This window comes from Oryzias latipes, chromosome 23 (genome assembly GCF_053564925.1).
Source record: "Oryzias latipes strain Hd-rR chromosome 23, Olatipes_Hd-rR_3.1".
Taxonomy (NCBI): domain Eukaryota; kingdom Metazoa; phylum Chordata; class Actinopteri; order Beloniformes; family Adrianichthyidae; genus Oryzias; species Oryzias latipes.
Window position 1 is genome coordinate 28,495,473 of NC_136259.1, and position 10,206 is coordinate 28,505,678.

Below are 10,206 nucleotides of genomic sequence, written 5' to 3' on the forward strand. Positions count from 1 at the left end.
CTCTTCCTGGGGATGCAGCGGAAGAGGCTGCCTTCCCCAGCTGGAGGAGCATCTCTCCTCTGCTGCTGCTGCTGCTGATGCTGCAGGTGGGCATCCACAGCAGGGTCTCTCCTTGGCAGGAAAGAGGAGCTTCGCTTCGGCCTGGGCTAGAGCCTCTTCCTGGGGAAGCAGCGGAAGAGGCTGCCTTCCCCAGCTGGAGGAGCATCTCTCCTCTGCTGCTGCTGCTGCTGCTGCTGATGCTGCAGGTGGGCAGCCACAGCAGGGTCTCTCCTTGGCAGGACAAAGGAGCTTCGCTTCGGCCGGGGCTTCTGCCTCTTCCTGGTGAAGCAGCGGAAGAGGCTGCCTTCCCCAGGTGGAGGAGCATCTCTCCTCTGCTGCTGCTGCTGCTGCTGATGCTGCAGGTGGGCAGCCACAGCAGGGTCTCTCCTTGGCAGGAAAGAGGAGCTTCGCTGCGGCCTGGGCTACAGCCTCTTCCTGGGGAAGCAGCGAAAGAGGCTGCCTTCCCCAGCTGGTGGAGCATCTCTCCTCTGCTGCTGATGCTGCAGGTGGGCAGCCACAGCAGGGTCTCTCCTTGGCAGGACAGAGGAGCTTCGCTTCGGCCGGGGCTTCTGCCTCTTCCTGGTGAAGCAGCGGAAGAGGCTGCCTTCCCCAGGTGGAGGAGCATCTCTCCTCTGCTGCTGCTGCTGCTGCTGATGCTGCTGCAGGTGGGCAGCCACAGCAGGGTCTCTCCTTGGCAGGAAAGAGGAGCTTCTCTTCGGCCTGGGCTACAGCCTCTTCCTGGGGAAGCAGCGGAAGAGGCTGCCTTACCCAGGTGGAGGAGCATCTCTCCTCTGCTGCTGCTGCTGATGCTGCAGGTGGGCAGCCACAGCAGGGTCTCTCCTTGGCAGGAAAGAGGAGCTTCGCTTCGGCCTGGGCTACAGCCTCTTCCTGGGGAAGCAGCGGAAGAGGCTGCCTTCCCCAGCTGGAGGAGCATCTCTCCTCTGCTGCTGCTGCTGCTGCTGCTGCTGCTGATGCTGCAGGTGGGCAGCCACAGCAGGGTCTCTCCTTGGCAGGACAGAGGAGCTTCGCTTCGGCCTGGGCTTCTGCCTCTTCCTGGTGAAGCAGCGGAAGAGGCTGCCTTACCCAGGTGGAGGAGCATCTCTCCTCTGCTGCTGATGCTGCAGGTGGGCAGCCACAGCAGGGTCTCTCCTTGGCAGGAAAGAGGAGCTTGTCTTCGGCCTGGGCTACAGCCTCTTCCTGGGGATGCAGCGGAAGAGGCTGCCTTCCCCAGGTGGAGGAGCATCTCTCCTCTGCTGCTGATGCTGCAGGTGGGCAGCCACAGCAGGGTCTCTCCTTGGCAGGAAAGAGGAGCTTCGCTGCGGCCTGGGCTACAGCCTCTTCCTGGGGAAGCAGCGAAAGAGGCTGCCTTCCCCAGGTGGAGGAGCATCTCTCCTCTGCTGCTGATGCTGGAGGTGGGCAGCCACAGCAGGGTCTCTCCTTGGCAGGAAAGAGGAGCTTCTCTTCGGCCTGGGCTTCTGCCTCTTCCTGGTGAAGCAGCGGAAGAGGCTGCCTTCCCCAGCTGGAGGAGCATCTCTCCTCTGCTGCTGCTGCTGCTGATGCTGCAGGTGGGCAGCCACAGCAGGGTCTCTCCTTGGCAGGAAAGAGGAGCTTCTCTTCGGCCTGGGCTTCTGCCTCTTCCTGGTGAAGCAGCGGAAGAGGCTGCCTTCCCCAGCTGGAGGAGCATCTCTCCTCTGCTGCTGCTGCTGCTGCTGCTGATGCTGCAGGTGGGCAGCCACAGCAGGGTCTCTCCTTGGCAGGACAGAGGAGCTTCGCTTCGGCCGGGGCTTCTGCCTCTTCCTGGTGAAGCAGCGGAAGAGGCTGCCTTCCCCAGCTGGAGGAGCATCTCTCCTCTGCTGCTGCTGCTGCTGATGCTGCAGGTGGGCAGCCACAGCAGGGTCTCTCCTTGGCAGGAAAGAGGAGCTTCGCTGCGGCCTGGGCTACAGCCTCTTCCTGGGGAAGCAGCGAAAGAGGCTGCCTTCCCCAGCTGGAGGAGCATCTCTCCTCTGCTGCTGCTGCTGCTGCTGATGCTGCAGGTGGGCAGCCACAGCAGGGTCTCTCCTTGGCAGGAAAGAGGAGCTTCTCTTCGGCCTGGGCTACAGCCTCTTCCTGGGGAAGCAGCGAAAGAGGCTGCCTTCCCCAGGTGGACGAGCATCTCTCCTCTGCTGCTGATGCTGCAGGTGGGCAGCCACAGCAGGGTCTCTCCTTGGCAGGAAAGAGGAGCTTCTCTTCGGCCTGGGCTTCTGCCTCTTCCTGGGGAAGCAGCGGAAGAGGCTGCCTTCCCCAGGTGGAGGAGCATCTCTCCTCTGCTGCTGATGCTGCAGGTGGGCAGCCACAGCAGGGTCTCTCCTTGGCAGGAAAGAGGAGCTTCGCTGCGGCCTGGGCTACAGCCTCTTCCTGGGGAAGCAGCGAAAGAGGCTGCCTTCCCCAGCTGGTGGAGCATCTCTCCTCTGCTGCTGATGCTGCAGGGGGGAAGCCACAGCAGGGTCCCTCCTTGGCAGGACAGAGGAGCTTCGCTTCGGCCTGGGCTACAGCCTCTTCCTGGGGAAGCAGCGGAAGAGGCTGCCTTCCCCAGGTGGAGGAGCATCTCTCCTCTGCTGCTGCTGCTGCTGATGCTGCAGGTGGGCAGCCACAGCAGGGTCCCTCCTTGGCAGGAAAGAGGAGCTTCTCTTCGGCCTGGGCTACAGCCTCTTCCTGGGGAAGCAGCGGAAGAGGCTGCCTTCCCCAGGTGGAGGAGCATCTCTCCTCTGCTGCTGCTGCTGCTGATGCTGCAGGTGGGCAGCCACAGCAGGGTCTCTCCTTGGCAGGACAGAGGAGCTTCGCTTCGGCCTGGGCTTCTGCCTCTTCCTGGGGAAGCAGCGGAAGAGGCTGCCTTCCCCAGGTGGAGGAGCATCTCTCCTCTGCTGCTGCTGCTGATGCTGCAGGGGGGCAGCCACAGCAGGGTCTCTCCTTGGCAGGACAGAGGAGCTTCGCTTCGGCCTGGGCTTCTGCCTCTTCCTGGTGAAGCAGCGGAAGAGGCTGCCTTACCCAGGTGGAGGAGCATCTCTCCTCTGCTGCTGATGCTGCAGGGGGGCAGCCACAGCAGGGTCTCTCCTTGGCAGGACAGAGGAGCTTCGCTTCGGCCGGGGCTTCTGCCTCTTCCTTGTGAAGCAGCGGAAGAGGCTGCCTTACCCAGGTGGAGGAGCATCTCTCCTCTGCTGCTGATGCTGCAGGTGGGCAGCCACAGCAGGGTCTCTCCTTGGCAGGAAAGAGGAGCTTCTCTTCGGCCTGGGCTACAGCCTCTTCCTGGGGATGCAGCGGAAGAGGCTGCCTTCCCCAGGTGGAGGAGCATCTCTCCTCTGCTGCTGATGCTGCTGATGCTGCAGGTGGGCAGCCACAGCAGGGTCTCTCCTTGGCAGGAAAGAGGAGCTTCTCTTCGGCCTGGGCTTCTGCCTCTTCCTGGGGAAGCAGCGAAAGAGGCTGCCTTCCCCAGGTGGAGGATCATCTCTCCTCTGCTGCTGATGCTGCAGGTGGGCAGCCACAGCAGGGTCTCTCCTTGGCAGGAAAGAGGAGCTTCTCTTCGGCCTGGGCTACAGCCTCTTCCTGGGGATGCAGCGGAAGAGGCTGCCTTCCCCAGGTGGAGGAGCATCTCTCCTCTGCTGCTGCTGCTGCTGATGCTGCTGCAGGTGGGCAGCCACAGCAGGGTCTCTCCTTGGCAGGAAAGAGGAGCTTCGCTTCGGCCTGGGCTTCTGCCTCTTCCTGGGGAAGCAGCGGAAGAGGCTGCCTTCCCCAGCTGGAGGAGCATCTCTCCTCTGCTGCTGCTGCTGCTGATGCTGCAGGTGGGCAGCCACAGCAGGGTCTCTCCTTGGCAGGACAGAGGAGCTTCGCTTCAGCCGGGGCTTCTGCCTCTTCCTGGTGAAGCAGCGGAAGAGGCTGCCTTACCCAGGTGGAGGAGCATCTCTCCTCTGCTGCTGAAGTTGCAGGTGGGCAGCCACAGCAGGGTCTCTCCTTGGCAGGAAAGAGGAGCTTCTCTTCGGCCTGGGCTACAGCCTCTTCCTGGGGATGCAGCGGAAGAGGCTGCCTTCCCCAGGTGGAGGAGCATCTCTCCTCTGCTGCTGATGCTGCTGATGCTGCAGGTGGGCAGCCACAGCAGGGTCTCTCCTTGGCAGGAAAGAGGAGCTTCTCTTCGGCCTGGGCTTCTGCCTCTTCCTGGGGAAGCAGCGGAAGAGGCTGCCTTCCCCAGGTGGAGGAGCATCTCTCCTCTGCTGCTGATGCTGCAGGTGGGCAGCCACAGCAGGGTCTCTCCTTGGCAGGAAAGAGGAGCTTCGCTGTGGCCTGGGCTACAGCCTCTTCCTGGGGAAGCAGCGAAAGAGGCTGCCTTCCCCAGCTGGTGGAGCATCTCTCCTCTGCTGCTGATGCTGCAGGGGGGAAGCCACAGCAGGGTCCCTCCTTGGCAGGACAGAGGAGCTTCGCTTCGGCCGGGGCTTCTGCCTCTTCCTGGTGAAGCAGCGGAAGAGGCTGCCTTACCCAGGTGGAGGAGCATCTCTCCTCTGCTGCTGATGCTGCAGGTGGGCAGCCACAGCAGGGTCTCTCCTTGGCAGGACAGAGGAGCTTCGCTTCGGCCTGGGCTTCTGCCTCTTCCTGGGGAAGCAGCGGAAGAGGCTGCCTTCCCCAGGTGGAGGAGCATCTCTCCTCTGCTGCTGCTGCTGATGCTGCAGGTGGGCAGCCACAGCAGGGTCTCTCCTTGGCAGGAAAGAGGAGCTTCGCTGCGGCCTGGGCTACAGCCTCTTCCTGGGGAAGCAGCAAAAGAGGCTGCCTTCCCCAGCTGGTGGAGCATCTCTCCTCTGCTGCTGATGCTTCAGGTGGGCAGCCACAGCAGGGTCTCTCCTTGGCAGGAAAGAGGAGCTTCGCTTCGGCCTGGGCTACAGCCTCTTCCTGGGGAAGCAGCGGAAGAGGCTGCCTTCCCCAGCTGGAGGAGCATCTCTCCTCTGCTGCTGCTGCTGCTGCTGCTGATGCTGCAGGTGGGCAGCCACAGCAGGGTCTCTCCTTGGCAGGACTGAGGAGCTTCGCTTCGGCCGGGGCTTCTGCCTCTTCCTGGTGAAGCAGCGGAAGAGGCTGCCTTACCCAGGTGGAGGAGCATCTCTCCTCTGCTGCTGATGCTGCAGGTGGGCAGCCACAGCAGGGTCTCTCCTTGGCAGGAAAGAGGAGCTTCTCTTCGGCCTGGGCTACAGCCTCTTCCTGGGGATGCAGCGGAAGAGGCTGCCTTCCCCAGGTGGAGGAGCATCTCTCCTCTGCTGCTGCTGCTGCTGATGCTGCTGCAGGTGGGCAGCCACAGCAGGGTCTCTCCTTGGCAGGAAAGAGGAGCTTCGCTTCGGCCTGGGCTACAGCCTCTTCCTGGGGATGCAGCGGAAGAGGCTGCCTTCCCCAGCTGGAGGAGCATCTCTCCTCTGCTGCTGCTGCTGCTGATGCTGCAGGTGGGCATCCACAGCAGGGTCTCTCCTTGGCAGGAAAGAGGAGCTTCGCTTCGGCCTGGGCTACAGCCTCTTCCTGGGGAAGCAGCGGAAGAGGCTGCCTTCCCCAGCTGGAGGAGCATCTCTCCTCTGCTGCTGCTGCTGCTGCTGCTGATGCTGCAGGTGGGCAGCCACAGCAGGGTCTCTCCTTGGCAGGACAAAGGAGCTTCGCTTCGGCCGGGGCTTCTGCCTCTTCCTGGTGAAGCAGCGGAAGAGGCTGCCTTCCCCAGGTGGAGGAGCATCTCTCCTCTGCTGCTGCTGCTGCTGCTGCTGCTGCAGGTGGGCAGCCACAGCAGGGTCTCTCCTTGGCAGGAAAGAGGAGCTTCGCTGCGGCCTGGGCTACAGCCTCTTCCTGGGGAAGCAGCGAAAGAGGCTGCCTTCCCCAGCTGGTGGAGCATCTCTCCTCTGCTGCTGATGCTGCAGGGGGGAAGCCACAGCAGGGTCCCTCCTTGGCAGGACAGAGGAGCTTCGCTTCGGCCGGGGCTTCTGCCTCTTCCTGGTGAAGCAGCGGAAGAGGCTGCCTTACCCAGGTGGAGGAGCATCTCTCCTCTGCTGCTGATGCTGCAGGTGGGCAGCCACAGCAGGGTCTCTCCTTGGCAGGACAGAGGAGCTTCGCTTCGGCCTGGGCTTCTGCCTCTTCCTGGGGAAGCAGCGGAAGAGGCTGCCTTACCCAGGTGGAGGAGCATCTCTCCTCTGCTGCTGATGCTGCAGGGGGGCAGCCACAGCAGGGTCTCTCCTTGGCAGGACAGAGGAGCTTCGCTTCGGCCGGGGCTTCTGCCTCTTCCTGGTGAAGCAGCGGAAGAGGCTGCCTTACCCAGGTGGAGGAGCATCTCTCCTCTGCTGCTGATGCTGCAGGTGGGCAGCCACAGCAGGGTCTCTCCTTGGCAGGAAAGAGGAGCTTCGCTTCGGCCTGGGCTACAGCCTCTTCCTGGGGAAGCAGCGGAAGAGGCTGCCTTCCCCAGCTGGAGGAGCATCTCTCCTCTGCTGCTGCTGCTGCTGATGCTGCAGGTGGGCAGCCACAGCAGGGTCTCTCCTTGGCAGGACAGAGGAGCTTCTCTTCGGCCTGGGCTTCTGCCTCTTCCTGGTGAAGCAGCGGAAGAGGCTGCCTTCCCCAGCTGGAGGAGCATCTCTCCTCTGCTGCTGCTGCTGCTGATGCTGCAGGTGGGCAGCCACAGCAGGGTCTCTCCTTGGCAGGAAAGAGGAGCTTCTCTTCGGCCTGGGCTTCTGCCTCTTCCTGGTGAAGCAGCGGAAGAGGCTGCCTTCCCCAGGTGGAGGAGCATCTCTCCTCTGCTGCTGCTGCTGATGCTGCAGGTGGGCAGCCACAGCAGGGTCTCTCCTTGGCAGGAAAGAGGAGCTTCGCTTCGGCCTGGGCTACAGCCTCTTCCTGGGGAAGCAGCGGAAGAGGCTGCCTTCCCCAGCTGGAGGAGCATCTCTCCTCTGCTGCTGCTGCTGCTGATGCTGCAGGTGGGCAGCCACAGCAGGGTCTCTCCTTGGCAGGACAGAGGAGCTTCGCTTCGGCCTGGGCTACAGCCTCTTCCTGGGGAAGCAGCGGAAGAGGCTGCCTTCCCCAGCTGGAGGAGCATCTCTCCTCTGCTGCTGCTGCTGCTGCTGCTGCTGCTGATGCTGCAGGTGGGCAGCCACAGCAGGGTCTCTCCTTGGCAGGACAGAGGAGCTTCGCTTCGGCCTGGGCTTCTGCCTCTTCCTGGGGAAGCAGCGGAAGAGGCTGCCTTCCCCAGGTGGAGGAGCATCTCTCCTCTGCTGCTGCTGCTGATGCTGCAGGTGGGCAGCCACAGCAGGGTCTCTCCTTGGCAGGAAAGAGGAGCTTCGCTTCGGCCTGGGCTACAGCCTCTTCCTGGGGAAGCAGCGGAAGAGGCTGCCTTCCCCAGCTGGAGGAGCATCTCTCCTCTGCTGCTGCTGCTGCTGCTGCTGATGCTGCAGGTGGGCAGCCACAGCAGGGTCTCTCCTTGGCAGGACAGAGGAGCTTCGCTTCGGCCGGGGCTTCTGCCTCTTCCTGGTGAAGCAGCGGAAGAGGCTGCCTTACCCAGGTGGAGGAGCATCTCTCCTCTGCTGCTGATGCTGCAGGGGGGCAGCCACAGCAGGGTCTCTCCTTGGCAGGACAGAGGAGCTTCGCTTCGGCCGGGGCTTCTGCCTCTTCCTTGTGAAGCAGCGGAAGAGGCTGCCTTACCCAGGTGGAGGAGCATCTCTCCTCTGCTGCTGATGCTGCAGGTGGGCAGCCACAGCAGGGTCTCTCCTTGGCAGGAAAGAGGAGCTTCTCTTCGGCCTGGGCTTCTGCCTCTTCCTGGGGAAGCAGCGGAAGAGGCTGCCTTCCCCAGGTGGAGGAGCATCTCTCCTCTGCTGCTGCTGCTGCTGCTGCTGATGCTGCAGGTGGGCAGCCACAGCAGGGTCTCTCCTTGGCAGGACAGAGGAGCTTCTCTTCGGCCTGGGCTTCTGCCTCTTCCTGGTGAAGCAGCGGAAGAGGCTGCCTTCCCCAGCTGGAGGAGCATCTCTCCTCTCCTCTGCTGCTGCTGCTGCTGATGCTGCAGGTGGGCAGCCACAGCAGGGTCTCTCCTTGGCAGGAAAGAGGAGCTTCTCTTCGGCCTGGGCTTCTGCCTCTTCCTGGTGAAGCAGCGGAAGAGGCTGCCTTACCCAGGTGGAGGAGCATCTCTCCTCTGCTGCTGATGCTGCAGGTGGGCAGCCACAGCAGGGTCTCTCCTTGGCAGGAAAGAGGAGCTTCTCTTCGGCCTGGGCTTCTGCCTCTTCCTGGGGAAGCAGCGGAAGAGGCTGCCTTACCCAGGTGGAGGAGCATCTCTCCTCTGCTGCTGATGCTGCAGGGGGGCAGCCACAGCAGGGTCTCTCCTTGGCAGGACAGAGGAGCTTCGCTTCGGCCTGGGCTTCTGCCTCTTCCTGGGGAAGCAGCGGAAGAGGCTGCCTTACCCAGGTGGAGGAGCATCTCTCCTCTGCTGCTGATGCTGCAGGGGGGCAGCCACAGCAGGGTCTCTCCTTGGCAGGAAAGAGGAGCTTCGCTTCGGCCTGGGCTACAGCCTCTTCCTGGGGAAGCAGCGGAAGAGGCTGCCTTCCCCAGCTGGAGGAGCATCTCTCCTCTGCTGCTGCTGCTGCTGCTGCTGCTGCTGATGCTGCAGGTGGGCAGCCACAGCAGGGTCTCTCCTTGGCAGGACAGAGGAGCTTCGCTTCGGCCTGGGCTTCTGCCTCTTCCTGGTGAAGCAGCGGAAGAGGCTGCCTTACCCAGGTGGAGGAGCATCTCTCCTCTGCTGCTGATGCTGCAGGTGGGCAGCCACAGCAGGGTCTCTCCTTGGCAGGAAAGAGGAGCTTCTCTTCGGCCTGGGCTACAGCCTCTTCCTGGGGATGCAGCGGAAGAGGCTGCCTTCCCCAGGTGGAGGAGCATCTCTCCTCTGCTGCTGCTGCTGCTGATGCTGCTGCAGGTGGGCAGCCACAGCAGGGTCTCTCCTTGGCAGGAAAGAGGAGCTTCGCTTCGGCCTGGGCTACAGCCTCTTCCTGGGGAAGCAGCGGAAGAGGCTGCCTTCCCCAGCTGGAGGAGCATCTCTCCTCTGCTGCTGCTGCTGCTGCTGCTGATGCTGCAGGTGGGCAGCCACAGCAGGGTCTCTCCTTGGCAGGAAAGAGGAGCTTCTCTTCGGCCTGGGCTTCTGCCTCTTCCTGGTGAAGCAGCGGAAGAGGCTGCCTTCCCCAGCTGGAGGAGCATCTCTCCTCTGCTGCTGCTGCTGCTGCTGCTGATGCTGCAGGTGGGCAGCCACAGCAGGGTCTCTCCTTGGCAGGACAGAGGAGCTTCGCTTCGGCCGGGGCTTCTGCCTCTTCCTGGTGAAGCAGCGGAAGAGGCTGCCTTACCCAGGTGGAGGAGCATCTCTCCTCTGCTGCTGATGCTGCAGGGGGGCAGCCACAGCAGGGTCTCTCCTTGGCAGGAAAGAGGAGCTTCTCTTCGGCCTGGGCTTCTGCCTCTTCCTGGGGAAGCAGCGGAAGAGGCTGCCTTACCCAGGTGGAGGAGCATCTCTCCTCTGCTGCTGATGCTGCAGGGGGGCAGCCACAGCAGGGTCTCTCCTTGGCAGGACAGAGGAGCTTCGCTTCGGCCTGGGCTTCTGCCTCTTCCTGGGGAAGCAGCGGAAGAGGCTGCCTTACCCAGGTGGAGGAGCATCTCTCCTCTGCTGCTGATGCTGCAGGGGGGCAGCCACAGCAGGGTCTCTCCTTGGCAGAACAGAGGAGCTTCGCTTCGGCCTGGGCTTCTGCCTCTTCCTGGGGAAGCAGCGGAAGAGGCTGCCTTACCCAGGTGGAGGAGCATCTCTCCTCTGCTGCTGATGCTGCAGGTGGGCAGCCACAGCAGGGTCTCTCCTTGGCAGGAAAGAGGAGCTTCTCTTCGGCCTGGGCTACAGCCTCTTCCTGGGGATGCAGCGGAAGAGGCTGCCTTCCCCAGGTGGAGGAGCATCTCTCCTCTGCTGCTGCTGCTGCTGATGCTGCTGCAGGTGGGCAGCCACAGCAGGGTCTCTCCTTGGCAGGAAAGAGGAGCTTCGCTTCGGCCGGGGCTTCTGCCTCTTCCTGGTGAAGCAGCGGAAGAGGCTGCCTTACCCAGGTGGAGGAGCATCTCTCCTCTGCTGCTGATGCTGCAGGTGGGCAGCCACAGCAGGGTCTCTCCTTGGCAGGAAAGAGGAGCTTC